This window comes from Amphiura filiformis, chromosome 12 (assembly GCF_039555335.1).
Source record: "Amphiura filiformis chromosome 12, Afil_fr2py, whole genome shotgun sequence".
NCBI classification, from domain to species: domain Eukaryota; kingdom Metazoa; phylum Echinodermata; class Ophiuroidea; order Amphilepidida; family Amphiuridae; genus Amphiura; species Amphiura filiformis.
The window spans coordinates 43,434,697-43,459,301 of NC_092639.1; the positions used below are offsets into that span (position 1 = coordinate 43,434,697).

Below are 24,605 nucleotides of genomic sequence, written 5' to 3' on the forward strand. Positions count from 1 at the left end.
TGATTTGCTTCTAAAGTTTCACATTGTGATTAGTGCATTCATCTTGCTCGGATTCTTACATTATCTTCATTATTATTTTGTTGTCTTTGATATTTTCGTGGGATTTTCTTTCGGACCAATAATATTTACATCATGAATTATCTACGAACGTTACAAGTGATGCTGGTTTTTATGTCTGTGTTGGTGTCAGCTTATGCTTTCTGTTATTGGCAAGGTATAGTATCTTTTTTCTGCAAATTTCTAGCTGCGAACAAATAAAAAGGGGGGGTCTATTTTGGTCAAATCTAGGGAGTCTTTCGGAGCTGCGAAATCCAAAGAGGGGATCTTTCCAGTGAACATATCCGCATGGACATTTGTGTTTAGTGCCCCTCTCCCCTTGCATTTAATGCTCGGGCTCAAAAGTTGTGTTAGGTTATCTAATGGGTGTAGAATATGTGTTGGTCCATTTCATCATGTACGAGTTGTACCACGCAAAACTGATTGGTATTTTTTCTCTGCAGTGCGCGTTAAGAGGTTTCCAACAACAACACTTTTCTTTAATTCAACATGCTAGACACTTCATATTTGGTGTCATCGACACTTTATTTTGATTGAGTAAAAGCGAAAAATACAAATATTATATAATTTGCATATTTAATTGGAAGCCATATTGGATTTTTAGGTGTCGGATTTCAAGAGTCCAGGTACACAACGAATCATGCTAAAACCCAATTTTTTTCCAAATGAAAGATAGTAAGAAAACTGTAAAATGTTGGAAGTAGGGGTTTTTTCATTGTATAAAATATAGTTATATTTTCACGTGATTGAGTAGCCGTAAGCACAAAAAAGCACACATTAGCAGTCGATGTACAGTTCGTTATCACCCACTGACTTTAGGTGCTTCAAGGCTGCCATGTTCACATGTCTATAGTACTGTATAATGGTAATAGCTACGTATACATGTAACATATAATAAGTAACCGGTATAGGCCTATATAAGTTATTTCACAAATTGACATTTAATTTTATTTCAAGAAGGCGATTGGCATAAACAGTGGAGTACCCAAGGGGGGAGGGGCAGCTCTTCTGTGAGAGGTTTTGGGAGGGGATGAGGGAGGAAGAGGTGGAGGAGGGAATATGGAAAATGAGACGGGGACTGGAGGAAGAGAGGAAGGGGAAAATGAAGAGAAATAAAAATTAATAAATAACAGTAAATAAATAAATAAAAAGATAAGGAAAATGATAGGAATGAGAGGAGACAAAAAGTAAGAGGGGATGGAGAAGGGAAGGGAGAAAAGGAGAGGGAGTGATACTTAAGCAAGGAAAGAATGAGTACAGAGAAAGGAAAACTTGCGTGAATAAGCAACGCACAAACGCTTCATACTCATCTTGCAAGTATCAAGAGAATCAACTTAACTTACTGCGTTTGGAATAGGGATGGATTTAGGAGAATAAAATTCTCGTAGAGTCGTCGCGAGAATCGATTCTCTGTCTTAGATCGATTCTCGCAACGACTCTTCTAAACTAAATTTTTTTATTGCGACTGAGCATGCCTTTTGTTATTCTTGAAATTACCAAGAGTTCAGCTTATTGCATTATGTCTACATTCATGTATAAAATCATTTTCTTTTGATTTATTTTATGGTGTTATATAAAATCGGAAGGAAAATTGTGAGTATTGTTAGAGATTTCATTTTACCTTGAATTTATTGTAAGTGCTTAATTCACTTATAACCGCTAATCATGCCTTCATATATAATATGCATTATTCTAGGGCCTAAGTATTTTAGAAAGCAAATAAAACAGCGTTGTAACATAAATTATGCCTAAAACATAGAAGGTCTTGTGCATATTAACAACATTAATGCGACAAATTATGTCAGAGGGAATGGCGTACGTGTGAGTCATTACGAAGTAGTAGAGAGTTTTTGGTATAATATGTGTACATGCATATAACTTGGCCATGGTGACGCAGCAGCCACAGGCTTACGCGTGGATAGACTCAATTTTGACCCTTTGACTTAAAACTGTCACCAAATTTGTAATTTAAATTCTTTCTCATTCATTTTTTCACGGAATACTCTTAGAAAGATGGTCGTTAAGAATTTGCAAAACTATTTGACACAGACTTTTCAATTTGGAGATATGAAACTTTAAAATTGGGTAAAGATGTTTTTGGGCCACCCTGTATTTACTTCACATTCGAGCTTTTAAATGGATAAGAAATGATTTCAAAGTTATACGTCAGTATGTGAAACTGAAATATGCCGTAAACATAAAAAAAATGCCACACATAGTGATCACGATACGCCACATACGTGATGCACTTTTTTCGAAAGTAGTGTATCACATAGTGGCACATAGATACGCCACTATGAGCGTGTTTATAGTGGCTACACAGCAAAAAATAAAAGCTCAATATTGAGTAAAATATTACTCATCACGATAGTAAAAAGGAGCTAGTCGAATTTTGAGTAATTTTACTCAGCTTCGGTTGATTGTTTACTCAGCACATGTTGATTAAACTTTACTCAATATTGAGTAGCTCCCTTTTTTACTCAAAGATGAGAGTAAAATTTACTCTTTCACTTGGAGTAATATTTGCTCAACTTTTGTTGAGTAAAATTTACTCAATATTGAGTAGCTCCCTTTTTTACTCAAAGATGAGAGTAAATTTTACTCATTGACTATGGAGTAATATTTGCTCAACGTTTGTTGATTAAATTTTACCCAATATTGAGTAGCTCCCTTTTTTGCTCTGAAACAAGGACACATTTACTCGTTTAACCTTGAGTAAAGGTTTACGCAAGTGTTGATTAAAACGATTACTCATTATTTGAGTAAAACTTAAGTGAAAAGATTTGCAAAATGATGAATAGTAAAGTGTTACTCAACATTTTGAGCAACATGAAACGTATTTTACTCAACAAATATTAAGCAAAAAACACTTTCGAGTTGTATTGTGGCTCCATCTGCAGCTGGAACAAAGCAGTATTTTAAACTAAAAGAATGAAAAGAATACAAAATTAAATATAATATTCTGCATTTTTCCTGGTTTTATTTTCAAAATAGGTATCAAATAAATCACAATATAGTATGTCTATTGTCTCATTACCCAATGTGAGCAAACATAGAATAGAAGCCGGTCACCTCTCCCAAAACTTTTGATGTGAAAAAGTCATTTGAAAATTGATGTTATAGATGCTGAGTGCTTTAAATGGGACAGAAATTAAGTCTTCACTTCATTATGTTTTAACACTCAAGAATTGCCTAGTGTTACCAGGTTCTTTAGTAGCTGATATAGTGTCCAGGAACTGCCAAATAGCAGTGATCAGCCTGTACTGGATATGCTAAGTCATTGTATGTGAAGGATTTGGTATATCTTGTCCACAAGTTCTACAACTTTCATCACTGTTGCGCATTGAAAAAGCTTGCCTATCCATTTATATAAAAACACAGTTCTGGATTCAACTTGCTCCACAAGTATATAAATGGCAGCGTGCGTCCAGTAAAGTTGGCGAGGAACCAGTCCAAAGCTGTGCCTTCCTGAAACATGTAAAATAAAATAAAATGTAATAAAGGACATTAATTTCATGGATTGGGACTATTCAAGTGAAATAAAGCTGCCTTAAAATAGAAAATCCACCACCTTTTCATTGTATCAACCATAAATCAAAATTTGTTTGGTACTCGAAAGTGATGAAGCAGATGGAAGGTTTAAAACACAAATAACTAAATTTATGCATGTCTTATTTTTAAACTGTCTATAATTGGTCAGATGGTATATAACCAAAAATGAAAACTCTTGCTGAAATTCTTGAAATATTAAAGCAAATATGACATATTTACATGTAATTTACATTGTAATCACCCATTGCATTGGCATTTCTACTTTCATGCGATTTTGCAAATATTTAAAATATCTTTATAATTATTATATTATTATTCCTGTGATAGCGGGCAATGCTATTTTCAAGGGGACACAAACTTTAGGAGACAAGAATTTACAGAAATGGTAAACAAGATAATTATAAGATTCGCGGTTGATTATTCAAAGTTCACGATAGCCAACACCTGTCGGTGAGGATAAGGGGTTATATAGGGGGTTTTCCCCTTGGCATTTGAGGTTTCATGAACTACACATTCAATGAACTACATGTATTCTGAAATGCACAAAGAAATTGGCAAGTTAAATGCAACATTATTGATATAAATTTACCTGTTGACTGACGTTCGTGCATCTTTCTTCAATACCTTTCCTGGAAAGAGGTAGGGCAGCACAAAAATCCCAAAGTCACATCTGATCTGTAAGTAAAATATAGATCAATATTATAAATGCACTGAAAAAGAAAACTGCCTATGAAAAAAAATGTCAAGTGATATTTTGCAATGGTTTCACTCTCCTACTACATATAACTGCAAAAAAAGTTATGTGGCACGAGTCAACATCAGGATCAGGGACGTAGCAATAGCTTTGGGGCATATGGACAAGGATGTGAGGCCTTCTAAACATCTCCTTTATCAGCCCTGATCCCTATCCACTTCATTTTCGCTTTTGCTCGGGGCCCATGGACTTTGTCCACCCTATCCGCTTGCTACATGTACGCCCCTGGTCCCCGGGCCTAGTCCACATCAGCGTAATGTACTTCGAGGTTGCTCAGACTAGTACATTAGTTACGATCGCAAATACACAGCTAGCATGGTGAGCCGATGACAATTACTGATAAGCTTAACTAACTTAAAAACCTGTCTATATCCGGTTCAAATCATACAATAAGATTTCTAAATTGTGTAACAGGTATATGGACATAAAGTTATGAATAATAGTAATGAAATTAGTACCTTCAAACATTGGTTGTACTGCTGACAAACTCCATTCCACCAGCAGACACTGCACCCGCATCCCGGCTCCGCTTTTATACGCCATGATGACATGAATTTTAATACGTCGTCGAATTAAACTTACTCCGCGTGTTGAATTTACTACGCGATTTGAGTAAAATACAATGTGGCGATTAAAATATTTTACTTCTTTCCATTGACCATTTTTTACTCTGGCAAAGAGTTGTGTCAAATATCGTCTTTTACTCGTTGATGAGTAAATAATTGGTCTATTTTGTAATCAACATACTTAATAGTCGGTAGCACTTTACTCCTTATTTTTTCTGTGTATATACGGAAATATGATACTGCAATAGCAATTGATTTCGCAGAACTTATACTCTATTTATATACGCTAAATATCGGATAATCTGGTTCACTATACGCTCTACGTGATAAAGTGCATCATATAGTGGTGTATAGTTGGTACGCCACTATGTGCTGCACCTTTTCTACTTTTTGTACCATTTTCTTACTATACGCCAATTTAATTATTTAGTTACCAGTTAATTACTTATTTTTCAGCTTTGGGACTTGACGTAATTAGAGAACGATATTTAAAACCTTTATAACAACAATTGCAAAAATGAAAAAACACGATCCGTCACTATGTGATGAACCCGATGACTTGTTTACATCATATATCACAACTATCAGTAGGCTGTCTGGTCCGGAAACGCCTCGACATAGGCCTACTCAGCACATAAAGTATGTGCTACTGACTGACATTTGTCGGCTGTATCACATAGTGACGTATTTGCAATAGCTGCCTTCATTGATTTTTGTTAGCATTACTTAAAATTTTACCATGCTTCTTTCTCTTATGAATGCACATGGGATTGTAATATTGTGATTAGTCAGCAAGTAGACGTGCTACTGATACAAGTCCTCGGGCAGCATGTCATTTTTTATTTGACAGATTCAATTCATCAGAAACCACTGGCCTGTTTAACATGTTTAATACAAGTTGCAATAATGATAGCCTATACGGCAATTGGGGTATAGACAGGATAGAGGGACAAGAATTCTCTTTTTCAGTCTCATCTGTACAGTCACAGCACGGACTGCAGTCAGAGTAACATGTTTTTAAATTGCTTGTTGAAAGTGGCTTCTTTGCTTTTTCTTCTACCTTTTCCTTGTTGACTGTAAACCGCTGAGCTGTGCGAGGAAGTTAATCACCTACAAGTAGAGTAGGTTATTAATATTTAAACATATTGTAAAAAATCCAGATGCAGCAGAAGGCGGCCATCTTGTTTTTCAAAATGGCGTCCTTAATGTGATTTTATTGACACAATATAAGGCATATTGAGCTAATAATGTTATATTGCACTGTATTATAGTAATTTGGAAGTAAATAAATAAATAAATAAATAAATAAATAAATAATAAAGAAAGAAAGAAAGGAAGAAAGAAAGAAAGAAAAAAGAAAGAAAGAAAGAAAGAAAGAAAGAAAGAAAGAAAGAAAGAAAGAAAGAAAGAAAGAAAGAATGAAAGAAATATAGAAAAACTTTAGTAAAAATGTATTCTTATTTTAAATAGAGGCGTAACACTTTGTTTATATTATATTTTTCAAGTTCTTCTTTAAAAATCTCGAATCTCTTAAAATATCTCGAATTTGAGCCCTAAATAGGAAAAAAATTAGCCGCAGTTTGTGGCCCTCGCGGACTTAGCGAGCTTGTAGCGCAAGCATCCGCGCGCGTAGCGCTTGGCGTTCAACCGAAGTGCTTGCGCAACCTCTCTGGATAGTATATAAAAGCAATATAGAGCCCGAAAGTAGTGCTAGTTTGCAGTCTCTAATATATAAATGCACGCAGCCGTGCCTCTCACCACCTGCGTTTGGTATCAAATTGCGAGCATGTTTCTCGACCGATAATTAGTCTACATTGTTTGTTATCTAGGCTAATTGTAAATGATTGAAAACAGATTTGGTTACAATGTTATTTCTATATTTAAATCAATTTTGTTAAAAATAAATAGGTCTACGTCCATACTCAGTATTCTTTTTTCTTTCTATTCATTCTTCTTTCTTTCTTTCTTTAGGAGATTCGAGATTTTTAAAGAAGAACTTGAAAAATATAATATAAACAAAGTGTTACGCCTCTATTTAAAATAAGAATACATTTTTACTAAAGTTTTTTCTATATTTCTTTCATTCTCTCTTTCTTTCTTTCTTTCTTTCTTTCTTTCTTTCTTTCTTTCTTTCTTTCTTTCTTTCTTTCTTTCTTTCTTTCTTTCTTTCTTTCTTTCTTTCTTTCTTTCTTCTTTCTTTCTTTCTTTCTTTCTTTATTTATTACGTTATTTTTATATTTAAGTCGTATTTCGTTAAAAATAAATACTATTAGGTCTACGTATATTATTCTTTTTTCTTTCTATTTATTCTTCCTATTCTTTCTTTCTTCTTAGTTTCTTTCTTTCTTTCTTTCTTTCTTTCTTTCTTTCTTTCTTTCTTTCTTTCTTTCTTTCTTTCTTTCTTTCTTTCTTTTTTTTCTTTCTTTCTTTCTTTCTTTCTTTCTTTCTTTATTTCAAGGTCAAAGCAAAACTTAAAATATTTTTAGGGAAGGTATGTCTGCAATATTTTTCAACACATTTTAAAAACATATTTTTAAGTAAAATATAGCACAAATACATAAATTAGGTACAAATGAAAGGAAAATATTGAGGCACATCCCCTATATTCCCTAGAAAGCCATAAAACATTTAACCCCAGACAAAAACACGGACAAGAGGAAGTCATACGCATCCACGCATGCAGATGTCCAGCCAGCAGCCTTTTGAACAACCCAGCGTGCGCGCGTGTATGCCCATGTTTCTGCTTCCGGCATCGTGCGGCTATTAACATGATAGCCCTCTCACTGGGATCTTAATATTCTCATATCGCAGGACGCAGGTCGTTAACACCAATTATGTTATACATATACCTTTAACTGTGTTGGGTATCGAAACTCATACTCCACAATTAGAGGTCAAAATATTTTACGGTTTAAATAATCATATAGAAAACAATCAAATTTTAAAGTTTACTTTACCGGTGCTTATGTACTGTATTTAATTCTTTATAAACTTTAAAATCGTGTTTAATTGCGTACAAGCATGCGAATATTGGCTAAACGTTTAAAATATTAGTAAGATAGAGAGGCATATACAATTTGGAAAGTTTTCAAGAAAGCTCTGCCTCGTACGTAACTTGCGGCATTATGTGTATTCCCAAAGAGATTTCGATCAAGAATTGAGGAAGGTTTGCTTCTGAAGTTTCGCACTGTGATTTATTCATTCTTACTTTGAAAGATTCTTTAATTTCCATCATAATATCATTTACTGCGTTTGATTTTTTTTTTGGCGGGAAGTTAGTTCGGGATCATTTTACATCATGAATTATCTACGAATGTTGCAAGTGATGCTGATTTTTATGTCTGTGTTGGTGTCAGCTTATGCATTCTGTTATTGGCAAGGTATAGTAATGAAATTCGATTTGTTTTTTCAATTCTTTTTTAAAGTAAGTTTTCATTTGCCTCCGGAGCGAATCCGCCGAATAAGTTAAAAACAAGAGCTCCAGCTCACATCGCAAACCTGTTAAAGCATCCTTGGCTAGCTACAGTGCCAGGGTGTAGACGTTCCGCACAGTAGGTCTACACTCATTTTAGGCCTACTACCAATATGATCGTTTATTACTTAGTAATTAGTAGTAGCAGTAGCAGTAGCAGTAGTAGTAGTACTAGTAGTAGGCCTAGCAGTAGTAGTAGTGGTGGTGGTAGTAGTAGTAGTAGTAGTAGTAGTAGTAGTAGTAGTAGTAGTAGTAGTAGTAGTAGTAGTAGTAGTAGTAGTAGTAGTAGTAGTAGTAGTAGTAGTAGTAGTAGTAGTAGTAGTAGTAGTAGTAGTAGTAGTAGTAGTAGTAGTAGTAGTAGTAGTAGTAGTAGTAGTAGTAGTAAGTAGTAGTGGTAGTAGTAGATAGTAGTAGTAGCAGTAGTGTTATTATTATTATTTACATATTAATATTGTCATTATTATTATTTTTTTTTTATTTACTTATTTATTTATTTATTTATTTATTTATTTATTTATTTATTTATTTATTTATTGTTTAGTTGATGTGTGGGTCATTTAAGTATCGTAGCAAAATTCAATATAAAAACGGGAGAAGTTAATTATTTTTATAAATTCCACAGTTCTCAGTTTTCCATTAAGGATGCACACAGGATCACTGAAGTGTTACATGGCCAAAATTGAGTTTTCACCACTAATGTCATCTTCAAACCGTATTTTATCTTGTCATTAATAGATTTTAAAGAAATCTTAAAATTTGAACCATAAGAAAAGCTATTTTGAAGACCCTTTTTCATTAAAAATTCGTCAAAATGCAAAAGCAAATAAATCATTGTTTTCCCGCAATAGATCGCGTTCTCGTAACGCGTACTGCGGCGTACAGCCAGTCGCAAAGACACGCACACATGGTAAACTGGATGGGCGGGGTGATTGCTGATTGAGGCACTGGAGTCGCCAATCGCGATCACTACCGTTTATCGTACGGTATTGATCTCTTCCAAGGTATAGTGAAGCTTGCACCATTTCATTGCGAAACTGCGGGCCGACAGACCACCACCGTCCCCGTCCCAGAATCAGTAGGCCTACTCGATAAATTTCGCCAAAAAAAGTGCTGATATAGTGGTATAAAGTGTTTTTATTTTTATATGAACATAATAGTGAATTTTTTATTTGTTTTTGTTTTGTTTTTCAAGTTTCATTCTGAACTTGAAAAGATGAAATTTATCTGTAAGAAGTAGTTACCCGTAAGTTACCCGTAAGAAGCCCTGTAATGATGACGCAATCTGGTAGATAGATAGAAAACGTAGGCCCTAAATATTTTGCTAGTATAAGCTAGACTTAGCCCGCACATGTATACATCATTAGGCTTATTATTTTATGTTTTAAAAAATTGTTTTATTTCATTCATTCATTCATTCATTCATTCATTCATTCATTCATTCATTCATTCATTCATTCATTCATTTCATTTCATTTCCTTGTTATTATTTGATTTACCAAGTTGGTGTAGTTGGACAAGAATATAGGCCTATAGCTTATATTTTATGCAGTCCCAGCCTTGGTTCGGGGGCCTCTGCGGTCGTTCAGTCTCGTCTTAATTTTGAAGACCATAAAAAATAGGCAAGCAGTTACTACCGGTAGGCCTATATTAGATACCTAAGGCCCTGAATAATGTTTCAAAGTGTTATTAAAACACGGATTTAAGATTCGTTTTCAAACGTTCTCTACTCCTGATTGACCATTAACGCAATGTCAAAAACGTTGACATTTCAATACATCATACTAGGTATAGGCCTACAACTCTATGTCAAAAATGTCGATATTTGAAATCGGCATAGCGAGCACGCGTTTATGAAAGCATTTTCATGAATGTTTTAATGCTAAATAATAATTTCAAACGAGAAGTATAATCGAAAACGCAAATTCATACTTTTTTCATAACCCATTTTAACTACATTTCCATTAGTAGGCCTATTAGGTCTACCATATACCATGATTGCGATAAAGGCTTTTGGTTTTACAACACTTTTTGCGAATGTTTTGGCCGAATGCCTTTTTATTTGCAATGTTTGTATGGCTTTCAACTTTCACGTTTATAATGTTTTCTGTATAGGCCTACTTTAAAAGGTAAACTGCTTTAAAGCATTTTTCGTGAATGTTTTCATGCAGTGTTTTAAAACGCTCTTTATAGCATGATGCCTATATACGGTAGGCCTACTGCATAAACCACAATCTAATTTAAAGCCATAAGTGTTCCGTTTTCTACTTTTGAAATTAGGCTATGTCAACTTCCGTGTTTTTTAGTTTTCTTGTGACCTCTCCGTGTTTTGCCCGTTTAACATATATAATAGGCCTACTTTTTGTCCGTTTTACAAGAAGTTTATTCAAGACATATTATAACTTTTACTCCACCTTTTACACGTTTATTTGATTGAAAACAACAACAGACACACTTTTTTTTTTTTTTTTTTTTGTATTTTATTCACTTTTTATGCGGTACAAAATATTTTACCACTTTATTGTGGCTTTAGGCCTATAATAGGCCTATGACTTTTGTACGTGTTTGATATTCCGTAAAAAGTTAAAAATAAAATATGATAACAACAAACAATTACAATAACAAAAACGGAATATTGAGTAATGCGACACATCAGAATCTTTTAAAATTTTACTTGGAATTCCTGTGATGTAGGTAGGCCTAGCTATATAACGGGCGTTAAAATGCCTAGGCCCCTATCTTTGGCGCGGACGGGCCGCGGTGGTGCCTCTCAAGAAAAAGCAAGGAGTAGTAACAACATCATGTTTATGGTTCAGAAAAGGACAATGAACATAAAAATGCAATATTTGTCAACACAAAAAAAAAAAAAAAAAAAAAGAAAAAAAGAAAAGAAAATCACCAAAAACGATAAATTAAAATCATTGCATTTTTAAAGCAAAATTATGAAAATTATGAAAAAACAGAAATGGCAATTATCATGATTATGTCTCAATTTATTCTTCATTTCATAAAACTTCCTGATTATCTGCTAAAATAATTACTTGTCAGTTATTCTATGCTACTTTTAATGTTCTGATGTCCGCAAATTTTAATACAGAGCATGATACGGAACAGGACAAAATTGTGCTTAAATTATCATGGTTTCGTTCGCGGCAACACGACCATGCACTGTGCAACTTATTCGCGTAACCTGTCTGTCTGTCCGCGCGCCCAGTCGCTCCTCAAACGCCGACGCGACGCCGCGGCCTTGTCGGACGCTCTGCTGCACCATGGAAACAAGACTGACGTAAATAAAATGGCTACTCCATGTGGATAAACATCTGCCGAATGTGCACGGATAATTTTGTCATACTAGCGGTCACCCGTCTTTCGCGGTTCGTAAATAAATGCAATTTTACAAATGCATCACCACCCTCCGAGCTCCGAGTTTTTATTGCGAACAATTTTACCAACTCCTGTAATTTATCCGATTGATCAGTCGTTTCATTTAATTCATTTTAATCAACTTCTTCTTTGTGCACCCCCCCGTGTTGTCCCCTATCCTCCTGTTCTTTCCACTGTTCCCCCTTTAGCTCACACCCCTCTCTCCCTCTTATCCGATCCGCCTCTTAGCTGCCCGTAGTATCATAGTTTTAGTACTTCTTCCTGATCCTAATATTGCCAACCCATGGCACTCATGCACTCTCCTCACTCATTTTGATTTTCCCGTGTTTATTTATTCCCATTTGCGTCAGAGGCAGCGTGTTGATACGCGATACGCGAAGACGCAAGATTTTTTTTGTTTGACGCGATGTAGTTGTTAGGCGGATGGTAACGGATGCTCACTATTTTGAGGTCCCTGGATATTTTTTAAGGTATTTTTGCTCATTTTTAGACTTTAATCACTAAGATTTTACAAAATGAGGTGAATATGCAGCGTAACTCGGTGAATGATTAGGTTTGCAAAAGTGAAATTTGCAGTTGCATCACCACCGTTCGAGTTTTTATCACGAAAAGTTTTGCAACTCGGTAATTTGTTATAGAAGATTGTATATTTTACCTTCTAAATCACCAAAAAAATGCCAATCTGCTGCAGTTGGACGCCCCTTCTCATTTTCTAACTTGACCAAACGTCACAAGTCACCGGATTATATATTTATGGAATAATCTTCAAAAATGGACCTAAAATCCGCTGTATTTTTCTAAATCGCGATTTTCGGCAAGTTCACTTTTGACCACTTTTTACCATTTTTGGTCCGCCATAGCGTCTAAATGAAGCATCACTGAGGTAAGTTTTTAAGTCAAACGTTTAGATATGGCCAAAATCTAGATAGTGTTTTTTCATTTTTTTAAATTAGGGCCTAGAACTTTTTTTATCACCCATGATTCAAATATTTGAACACGGGTCACACGTTTTTACTGAATTTTTGCCTATATTTTAAAAACTAAGCAAAATTTCGAAAAAATAAAAAACACTTTCTAGATTTATTTGTCTAAATTAATAAAATTCATGTTTTACAGTTTTTGATTTTCAAATAATTTTTTATGGCGGACCAAAATTTTTGGTCAAAAAAGCCGTTTTTGGGATTTTCTCGAAAATTGTACTTTTTGACCCAAAACTGACATTTTAAATGGATTTATGAGCTCATTTCCCTTTAAAAAATGTATACTTTTATATACTTTACATAAATAGTTTTCGAGTGAATAATAATGGATAATTAGTGATCCTGTGTGCCTCCTTAAACACTGCAATTAATAAAATCAAAATATTGAAGCAAAATCAGTCGGAACTCCGAAATATTAAATTTTCCAGTTTTTTATAGGATAGTAAAAAGCATTTTAATCTCGAGATATGTTTAGTTAACAACGAAAGGGTAAAATCACAATTGTGCCACTTTTACTAGGGAAGAGGGCTGTACATGTTATTGTTAATCAAAGATAGCTGATGTTGATGCGTCTAATGCACCCCCCCCCCCTTGGGGCTCGCGCATTAGCGCATCAACATTAGCAATTTGTCTTCTCTCCCAACAAGTAATACCTGATACGCGTTCATTAACCTATAAGTGTGCAATATTTGTTTGTCTTTTAACATGTCTTGAGTGACAAAGAAAACAGTATTTACCATGATAAAATCATTGACATGCACATGTATTTAATTTACAGCAGAATGTGAAATATTTATTGATCTTTTAATATGTTTTAAGTGGAAAAAGAGAATCATTATACCTGCAGTTAGCAGCCTGCACAACCGATTCTTTTGTTTGGCAAGGCTCACTCAGTCATTTAATGAGGCAATACAAACGATCGAATTTGGTGTTGAAATGAGCTAAATTTTTAGTTACACCTTTTCGATGTAAAATTAATTTTCTCGGCCAAATGAAAAGCAAAAATTCTAATTTTGTTCAGTAAATGTCAGGAAAAATTGTAGTGCTTGATACTGTATTTTTTTTCAAATTCTAGTGTTAAACTTAGGCGTGAAATTTAGTCATTTAGTGTAAGATTTTCGATTTTGATAGGCTTAAACTCTGTCCGCGAGCCTTTTTTGGATCAACCTTTTAGCTTTTCAAAGTAAGATAGTTCGCTAATGAAGGATTTTTCCCAACTTTCTAACGCACATCACCGTGAGCGATATATCATAGTTTTGTCAGAATTTGCGTTTTCATTTCACTATTTTAACTGCCGGCTGACCATTTTTCAAAATCAACGAGTGAAATCTAAGGCTAATACTAGCATTGTGGATCGATATCCCTGGGTTTAATAGGAATACCGGCATGGCTACAGTGTTGCTAGAACTTCAATATAGCAAAGAAATTCCCAGGCCTATAGCGCTCCTACTGATCATGTTTAACCAGAACACTCAATTGGGGATTTGGGCTACCAAATCGCTGGTCGGGCAATTTGCTTTCAATGGAAAATTGACCTGGATAAACAACAAAGGAAATATCGACTATTTCTGTTGGTTGCTCTCGAGATAAAAGTAATGAGTTAGACATTTTCGGAGTATGAAGGGAAAAAGGGTAAAATAAAAACGGAAATTCTAACAAAACTATAATATATAGACCCACACGATGTGCTTTACAGAGGTGGGAAATATCTTTCTTTAGCAAACTATATTAGTTTGAGACGCTAAAAATGAATTCCGTAAAAAGCTCGCGTGCGAACTGAAGGCCTATAAAAATCAAAAATATCACACTAAAAGACACAATTTGATGCTTAATTTTAACACCAGGATTTGTAAAAAAATGTATATCCAAGCACCAAGTTTTTAACTGACATTACTGAAGAAAAAAAATATTGCGTTATATTTGACCGAGAAAATAAAAAAAAAAAAAAAAAGGTGTATCTCTTAATTGTGCTGATTTTAACATGTATCGATCGACTTTCAGCGCGACTAAGCATTTCTAAAGAATCGGTTGTCCAGGCTGCTAACTGCCTGTATCATGATAAAACAGTAAAAACAACAAAAACAATTTTGTATTGTTGTGTAATTGATTCTTTTGATTTCACGAAGGAACTCTTAAAACTTGATGCTATCATTGATTTACATGTACAGCCCTCTTCCCTAGTACAAGTGGCACAATTGTGATTTTACCCTTTCGTTGTTAACTAAACATATCTCGAGATTAAAACAAGCAAATTGGACAGACCAAACGGCATTGGAGAGCTAAGACTACGCCCGTGACGTTGATGTAAGCATCATGTCACAACTGTATTTGCTAATTGCCAAAGAGGGCGCTTTTCACTCGCACAATTATATTTGAGCGAGGCTGTATACTGAATTATACGGCCGAGCGTACACAATAGAGAGCTTGCGGAATGAAGTTAAGGTATTACACCCCTGCCCAATTTTGTGCCTATTTTTGCATTTTTCTCAAAAATTATAGCGCATTGGGGACAAGTAAGATATGTATATTATAGGGGCAAGGACTACAACTACTGCAATGGAAATTTTATTTCAGCACAGACAACAGTTGTGGAGTTACAGTCAAAAATGAGGTAAAACCAATATTTGATCAATAAATCAATAACTACTTGCTTTGACTTGCTTAATTTTCAGTACAGTAGGTGTAGTCCTTGTCCCTATAATATACATATCTTACTTGTCACCAATGAGCTATAATTTTTGAGAAAAATGCCAAAATAGGCACAAAATTGGCCAGGGGTGTAGTACCCCCTTAAGGCTGGTTCAAAGTGAATATTCGAAGGCGAATATTCGGCTTCGAATACGTTTTGGGCGTCAAAATATATGCGGCTTCGAATATAAAACTATGAACCGGAGAAAGATATATTTCTACAATTCACAGTGTTGCCCGACTATTAACAAGTATTGCCCGTTGACCAAGGTAAGCAAAATTTAGAGAATTTCTTTAACGAAGTTAATAAAATCATAATAGGTAAACTCCATTGAACTATTGTCATGATTTAATGTCTGTATAAATGGATCTAAATAGGAGCAGTGGCGTAACCAGTGGGGGCCGGGGGTGCAAGCTACCCCCCGGCACAAAAACCTGGAAGAAGAGTCAAAAATTGGGAAGGGGGAAAGAGAGAAAAAGAGGGAAGAAAAAAGAGGGAAGAGAAAGGGGAAAGAAGAAAAGAAAAAAGAAAGGGGGAAGAAGAAAAGGGGGAAGAGAGAAGAGAAAAGGGGAAGGGACTCAAGGGAGAAGAGAAAAGGGAAAGAAAGAGAGAAGAAGATCTATAGGCCTACTACTTTCATTGTGAAATTTGTACTCTGAACTGATATTTTCTAATATGCCAAAAACCAGGAGCTTCATGGCGCTCAGCCACCTTGACCCCCGCCTGGGCTTTGCCCCTGGACCCCACCGACTCCACCGTTTAACGCTTCGCGGCAAGCGAGCTTTCTCGAACATAAATACTAAAACTTTTGATCAGAAATTGGGAAACTTTTCAATCTTCCCCCCCCCCCCCCCGGAAGGTCAGGTCTGATTACGCCCCTGACCTGAATACCTGCCTAGTAACCGGCGCGGAGGTTGACCCATACCTTCTTGCAGGTTTCAACTGCAAAGCAAATCAAGAAATGAATGAGTCAATAGATAAATAAATAAATAAAAGATAAATAAATAAGTCAAAAAATAAGTCAATCAATCAATAAATAAATAAATAAATAAATAAATAAATAAATAAATAAATAAATAAATAAATAAATAAATAAATAAATAAATAAATATATGATATGATATGATTGAAGCGCCGACAAATATGACAGCCCTCACAAGTGTTATATATGAGACCACCCACGGTGACCCACCAAATATATATCTGTCGAGTTCAACAAAATTCAACTCCCACAAATATATTTCCGGTGAATACATTTTTCATTGGCTGATATCCACTTGAGATCGGTATCATCAAAGTAGTATTGCTCTCATTTCATGACTCATTGAGCAATCAATTTTGGCATTCGACCGAAATACGCTTCAAAAGATAAAAAGTCTCGTTCCGAACTTGTGTAGGCCTACATTGCTAGGGCCTAAGTGTGTTTTAATGCCTGATTCACAAATTATAGAAATAAACAAGAATTTTTTTAAAAGAACACGCAATGATAGGGTACCAACGCTCGGGGTTTTGGTTGTTCGGCATAGTTTATGAAGATATTCATTGCAAAGCGATATATATCCATTCCTACATGTTACTTATTTTGCCCTCTTAATTATTAATTATAATTATGAATTTGACTGATAACAACGCATTACATCTTTATTCCGCCCAAAATAACATCGTTTATAGGTGCCAAAACGTCAAGAATTCCGCTAGTGCGGAAAAGATGACAAAAATGGGTGAACCTCCATGGCAAACGCATTTTATATCAATAACCAATGATTTACCACCCCAGACCCACACATCCTCTGCCAGGGGCAGATGCATATGGGGACCTAGAACTGGGGCCAAATGATTATTTATGTAAAACCGGGGTGGAGGCATAAATCTGAATTTGGAGTTAGACTTTTTTTCTGCATCAGTCCATTTAAATAGAGCTACGTTAATATGGAAACATTCACTTGTACATTTAGGTTATGTTTGTAAAGCCTAAATATCATATTATTTGCATAAAACATTACTTACCATCACTACAGCATTGGAATGCTATTGCCTGCTAGGCATTTTCCTTTTCCTGGACGTCTTAACAGTCCCTTACTTTCATATCATATAAAAATGGGTACGCTTGTACCGCACTAATAGTAATAAGGGGCCACACAACTAAATCAATGCGCCATTTGTGTAACCCTAATGAGACCCCTCTTTAGACTTATTAATCAGAAAGAGTGGCGAATTATAGCTTAAATAAAAGTGGAAAGCCTATACATAAATTTGAGTCACCAAAAAAGTCGCATTTTTATAATTATTGAGAAACTAGGTCCGCGAATTAAAAATGGCAGAATTGGGTTTGCAGTCTTGCGCCCATAACATTTTCTTTCAGTTCGTTATCAGCCATTTTGGAACTATCCAGACGTATTTGACAACTGGGCAGGTTAATTTTCATTGGGGATTTTTGAAATCATCATTCGTCGAACGATATTCAGGTGACCTCGAGCCTTTCATATAAATCAATAGTATCTCGCTATCAGTTGCGCGATATTTAATCCGATTCAACTCGGCGTGTCATCATATTTTATTCGTTGCCGTATATATTTTGACGTCACAAAAAGTATTCGAAGCCGAATATTCGCCTTCGAATATTCACTATGAACCGACCCTTACTGGAACTTTAACGGCAACTTCAAAAATATCGATTCGATTTCTTGCTCAACTTCACTTCAATGCGAACGTCAGATTGGTTTCTGTACCAACAGCGTCTTGTTGTTTAAACTAGGGGAAGTGTATCAATGGGTGATCAAAAGAAGGGTATGTAAAAGCGACTGCATCAAATTTCTCCCTTTTGTTTGCTGAAGTGGTTTGTTGGTAACACTTATTACAATAGGCGCTTAGTTTGAATAAACATGGATTACATCTCTTGTCGATGACCAATGCAATGGGAATTAGGCCTATGTTATGAGCTATACGCTAATATTATACTTCTAAACATGTTTCAATTAAATATTCTTGTGATATGCCTATATTATTGTCCCGGATTATTATAATAAAAGCTCAATTATTATTCCAGTAAACGTCAGCTTTGTCAATTTTATATTTCCATCAGGACACAAGCCCATTTTATATGTTTGCTCTCCCTAGCCCCCCCCCCACCACCACCACCATCACCACCTGTCCATATCAGCCCCTCCCTCCATCTATTCATCTATCCTCACTGTCCCGCTCCCCAGTGGCGTTGCCAGGGGTTTTCTTTTAGGAGGGCAAGGACTCCTCTTTGCATTCTGATCGAATTAAATATATCTCCCCGAATGATCCTCATTTTGTTCTTTAAAACTCCCAGAATTTTGAATTTCAACCAACATATTTCTGGATGCTCTTTTTCTGACATTCTTATTTTTTGTAACAAATAGGCCTCCTCTTTTAATAATGAATAATTTGGTTGACATACAATACCCATAGGCCTATAATATGCGTATAATAGCGTGGCACATGTTAGACCAGCTTTCTGCTGAATTGGGGTACATAATGTAGGCCTAAATGAATAAAATAATAATTAAATAAAATACCTGAACAGTACAAACATATTTGGTTATATAGAGGTGTAATTATAAGACACGCAACGTTGTAAAAAAATGTTCACGGTAGCTGCAATTCGCAGAAGTTCACTACACTGCTGGGTCCCGTAAAATCAGTCCATTTTACTGGAACGTAACGTAATCCCCTTGGCGTTGAAGTCAAGCCAAAAACTTGGTTCCGCAAGCTGATTTGGTGTACGTCATGAGCACACACAAATGTATATATCAAGTGTGACGTTTGGAACAAAATTTATTTTGATCTAATTCAATCAGTAATTTTAGCATCATGTGGCATGTTTTTTACCCAAACCAAATTAGATTTCCAATAATTGGTCTATTAACTAGACAATACATAAGTGGTAATTATGTAGTCTATGAGGAAATATGCAAACCATTGTTTTAATTATGACGTATTTTCATCATAATTTACGGCACACTATAGATTCTGGCGTTAACTTTAACTTCAAGCGGCTTTAATGGCAGAGTGGTTTTGAATACATAATCCTCTATAATCCTCTAGACGTTAAAGTTAAAGTTAAAGTAACTCCATTTCGCAAGCTGTCTAATAATTCTGTTTAGGCGGACTACAGTTTAACTATGGCAAATTTAACTTGACAGTTAACATTAGTGATTTAGGGTGCCTACTCTTTCTAATTATGCAAGAATCAAATATTGTGACAATTTTAAAAGCTCGTCTTAGATGAAAATATAATACTATGTTGGTGTGCCACATTTCCACATTGTAAAATGGTTTCTATCGATGGTCTATCGATCAAAGTATTATGCGTACTTTCAAAATTGTTTAGAAAGTAAACACACCAAATGTTTACAAAGTAAACACATGTGCATTTACTTTCCGAACAATATGAAAGTAAACATGTTGAATGTTTAGAGTCTAAATACTCTCATGTGTTTACTCTTTGTGTTTATGTGTTTACTTTGCGTTTACTTTGGTGTTTAGGTGTCCTATACCTTTACTGTGTAAATGAAAAATGTAACACCTTGCAGTGTTTAAAAAGTGTTACAGAAACCCTAAACACTTGGATTTACAGTGTATGCAACATAAGAACTTCTTGAAATGCCCATGATTTACAGTGTATGACCTTTCATAACATTCATCTATAATAAGGTAGCTCCTATGTTGCATTTTGTTGTGGTAGTCTTGACCAACGCACTGAATGGTCTATTGTTCTATTGTGTCCGATTTGAGCGCTGACATATTTGAACATGTTGCCAATCAATATTCATGAGAGTGTACATTCAACGTCCAATTTTCGAAATTGGGTGACTTGTGCTTGGCAGGTGTAAAATACATCTGACTGGGCGTTTTAAATACGTAACGCATAAAGGCATTGGCATCATCGAATGGCTGCCTAATAGTGCTGTTAGTGTTAGGCCGGGGGTGTGTGTGTGTGGGCGGGCAGGGGGGGGGGCTGTGTTTAGTTTCTATAATAATTATTATAAGGCCTACATTTATTTGTCATTCATTTCTTTTCCTTTCTCTGTACTTGCTAAAGTATCACTCCCTCTTCTTAACTCCTTCCCTTCTCCATCCCCTCTTACGTTTTGTCCCCTCTCATTCCTATCATTTTCCTTACCTTTCTATTTATTTACGTCTATTTATTTATTTCTCTTTATTTCTTCCTCTTTCTCTCTTCCTCCAGTCCCCTCTCATTCTTCATATCCCCTTCTTCAACCTCATCCCCTCCCAAGACCTCTCACAGAAGAGCTGCCCCCTTCAGTACGCCACTGATTATGACATTCTCCTTCTTAAAATAAAATAAAATAAAATCTCAATTTGTAAAACAACTTTTATATAGGCCTATACCGGTATACTTATTATATGTAATATGTTACATGTATACGTATCTCCCGGGACGTAGCTATTTAATACCATTATAGACATGGCAGCCATGATGTGTAATCATTCAGCAGGCGCATTCAATTTATTTAAATGAAGCACCTAATGTCAGTGGGGTGACAACGAACTATGCATTAGCGGCTAATGTGTGCCTTTTGTGCTTACGGCTACTCAATCACACCCTTGGGTTTATGTATAACAATAGGTACTTTTCATTCCATTAAGCGCTTTCACGCGACTTGCATTTGATCACTTATTGACAGTAGCCTGCTAGGTAAAGCGTTAATACACTGTCGGGTCAGCTTACCGATTTAATGGTGGAAGCCCTTTGTCTCAAACAAAAGGTACCTTTCGATGAATAGCTTGTCAGATTTCAAATCGGCACAAGGTTTCAATGCGTTACGTAATCTATTTCCTCTCCATCTTATAATAGCTCCATGGTCTTGACCATAATCACTGGAAACTGATGGGTACTGTAGCGTAGCGTAGCGCAATGTAATGTTAGGGATTCGCCACTCCTCCCGCTGGGATTCGAACCAACAAGCTTTTAATAATAATTCGGAGCAGCCAATATCACTGAAACACAGCGCCCCTAGTAGACAAAAAGACAATTGAATTGAACTAGTGTACATATGTGTTAATGTAATATTTATAATTGTATAATTATCTTATAATGAATACCGAATTATATTTATTGAAAATTAAATTCGTTTAATCCAATCTTGTTATTTATTTTTCAGTTAACAATGACATATTTGTATTTGCAGAACCATGCGATGCTGGAGTGGATTCATTCAAGCGCGTGAAATGTAAGGATTGTACGTGTCGAGATAACAATTATTGGAGCTGCTGCATTGTGTGAGTGTCTTAAATGTAGAACCACGTGCTTGCATCTAGCTTGATCAATTTAATTACGTGTGGGCATTTAGCCAAAGCAAACATAGACTAGAGCTATTCAAGAATTCTTTACATAGGTAGAAGCTTATTATCCTCTTCAGCACTAGGATTAATGATTGGTTTATAGGTGTTTGACTTGCACTAACAAAATGAGAAACGTGTCGCACCAATTTGAGGTACATATGAATGCAACCTTTATGCACATTTTGCGCTGTAGCTCAGAATACAATTTGCCGACTTTACGAGCGGTTTGTGGTGGACGGTCACAATAATTGTAAAGAATATAGTACCTTCAACAATCCACAAAATGATCTACACCTTACAGGACATAGCCCTAAGTGTGCAATTCTACTTAATTGGTATTTGGTACAATTCTGGTTTACACTGCGCACAATTTTAGGGCTATAATTAGGATTAGTGTTATATTTATAATTAGGGTGGTTTGTATTAGGGTTAGGGCTATAATTAGGCTGGGTTAGAATAAGGGTTAGGGTTATGCTTGTGCGCACGGTATTCCAGAATTCTATTCTAGTATGTTTTCTTTCAGTGGCGGTTATCCCATCGGATATCGTTCTGACTGCCGGCCTGTACTCGATCGTAAAACATGTCGCTATACCGTTCGTGAAAGAAGAAATCGTAGAAAAACCTGTTCATATTGGAAACTGATTTAAACTATATACAGATCGAGACTCACTACTTACCAGGTGATGTGACTACCGAGTGGCAGAACAAAAGGATGGGCGCACTAGGAGCAGCTCTCACTAAGCATTCCCAGTGGATCAAAATAAGAATTATCTTTTCTCAACAAACAGAATGGATGTGTTTTCATTTCAATTAAAAAATACGCAAGAACATTAAATGTTAAAGTCCAATTGAGGTTACAGTATCTATCGGACCCAGTATGAATGTTTTTGTATGGGGGTTCAAAATATTGCCGACCTGACATGTTGAGACCACGTGACCGAATCCCTTTCCCGATTGGTCACTGCATAAATGGAAAGACACATGCTTATATGCCTAAGGAATACACTGTGGCTGACTAGAACGCCACTATTTTAAAACCTTTTGTTTTAAACAATGTATATTTTACATATTTTAGCTATACTAATTGTGTTATCCGATTGTACATAGTGTAATGCGGCCCATACACGTTCAATTATATTGGGCAAGACCCCGGCCATAGACCCTGGCCATCGATTCCAGTTGTGTTACGTGATTAGTTAATTTATAATAGGCTATTCCAGAAATTAATGGCACCCCTAAAAAAGACATGTAAGTTTGTACCATACATTTTTGGGAATTCCAAGACCAAAATTTTATCAAAAAAAATAAAAATAAAAAAATAAAAATGGGAATTCCCATTTTGACAATAAAATGATTTTAAAAAATGGGAATTCCCAGTGTCTTGATTGGTCTACCCAGAATTCCTGTAGATGTAGATGAAGACAGGCATTGCATTTTTGCCAACATTTTTGGGAATTCCCGAAGCCAAAAATAAAAGGTGTCTTTTCTTGGGAAATTAGGGTTGTGAAAATTTTGGGAATCCCATGTCTTCTTTAGGGGTGCCTTTAATTTCTGGAATAGCCCAATATTAGCTATGCGAGCTAAGTACATTATTATTTGAGATTGACAGAATGCCGAATTGTTAAATTCATGTTACACGTTAATTCTCTTGTTAACAGACTTGAGATAAAGACGAAACCATTTAACTAACCATGTATGACACTCGCTTTAACTCATTTACCACGAATAAATTTCCCCCTTAAATAATTGATACAGTATGATCTTTATCCTCAAATAAATGAGTAACATGAATTCAGCAAAGAAGCGAATCGTTATTCGGCACTTTGTTAAACTCATAACGATAACAATAACGTAGCGATAGGAAGGAATCAATAATAATTCATGCATTTGTAAGACAGAATTGAAGGTTGGAGATTTCATCGCTATTTCGTCACTCAGCTACGATAATTGCGTAAGTCATTCTTTGTAATTTTGAGAAGTAAGCTGCAAAATATGAATCAAGCATGCATCAGTAATCACCCCGAGTTATTTCTGATTATTTCTTTTAATTTGTCTCATTATCATTGGTTCTTGTGCAAAGATTGGTGAATAATTATGTTAAAATGCATGCTTGAACAATAATGTTTGTACTTGTTCTCAAAATTACAACAACAACAAAAATACTCTATAATGCAATTATCGTAGCAGGGTGACGATTTTCGAACTGAAAAATTGAATTGGTCCCCTTGCTAATTTTAGTCCTTGTTACCCAAGTTGCATGTAAATAATGCTAAATGTATAGAATTTCTTGTATATATTTTTGTACTGATTTCATAATACTCATAAGCCAGAACACACCTTACCTAATATTCATATTTTGAGTATAATCTGAACAGGTTGTATCGAATGGAAGTGATTAGGGCGCATGAGTTGTTTTAATATATTTAAAATATTTTTAAATATTGTGTGTTGGAACCGATATTATTGAGGGTCGCATTCCAAATGTCCAGAACACAATGTTTTTTTTACAATACTCTCAAAATAACTGATGCAAAGTCATATACCTTTTAAATTTGAAGACAAAATTGAGTTTTTAATTTATCTATCATTTTACTTCAACATTTTTTTCAACACCGAATTCGATTGGCTAATGAAATTACTGAGTGGGCCTTGTATAACAATAGGCAGCTAATGACTAGCGAACTGCATAACATTTTATCTAAATGCAATTGTAGATTGCAGTTGTAAATACCAGAGTAAATGTATGAAAATAGACTAATAATAAAATACAATTTTTATGTTCAGTAATTGTGTAAACCGTTTGTGTTTCGTTTCATGACAG

The 24,605-nt window shown here is 35.3% G+C and overlaps 2 long non-coding RNA genes across 3 annotated transcripts; one reads left to right on the forward strand and one right to left on the reverse strand.

Annotated features, from left to right (window-relative positions):
- On the forward strand, positions 1-24,571 carry LOC140166255 (uncharacterized). 2 transcript variants are annotated; one of them, XR_011860839.1, is made up of 3 exons: positions 1-214; positions 21,631-21,721; positions 22,308-24,571. It is a non-coding gene; the product is annotated as an uncharacterized lncRNA (long non-coding RNA). The 2 variants fall into 2 exon arrangements; XR_011860838.1 differs by lacking the exon at positions 1-214 and adding an exon at positions 8,125-8,309.
- LOC140165380 (uncharacterized) lies at positions 3,103-5,099 on the reverse strand. Its single transcript, XR_011860697.1, has 3 exons — positions 4,822-5,099; positions 4,199-4,284; positions 3,103-3,525 (listed from the first exon to the last, which is right to left on the reverse strand). It is a non-coding gene; the product is annotated as an uncharacterized lncRNA (long non-coding RNA).
- Positions 24,572-24,605: the final 34 nt, after the last annotated feature.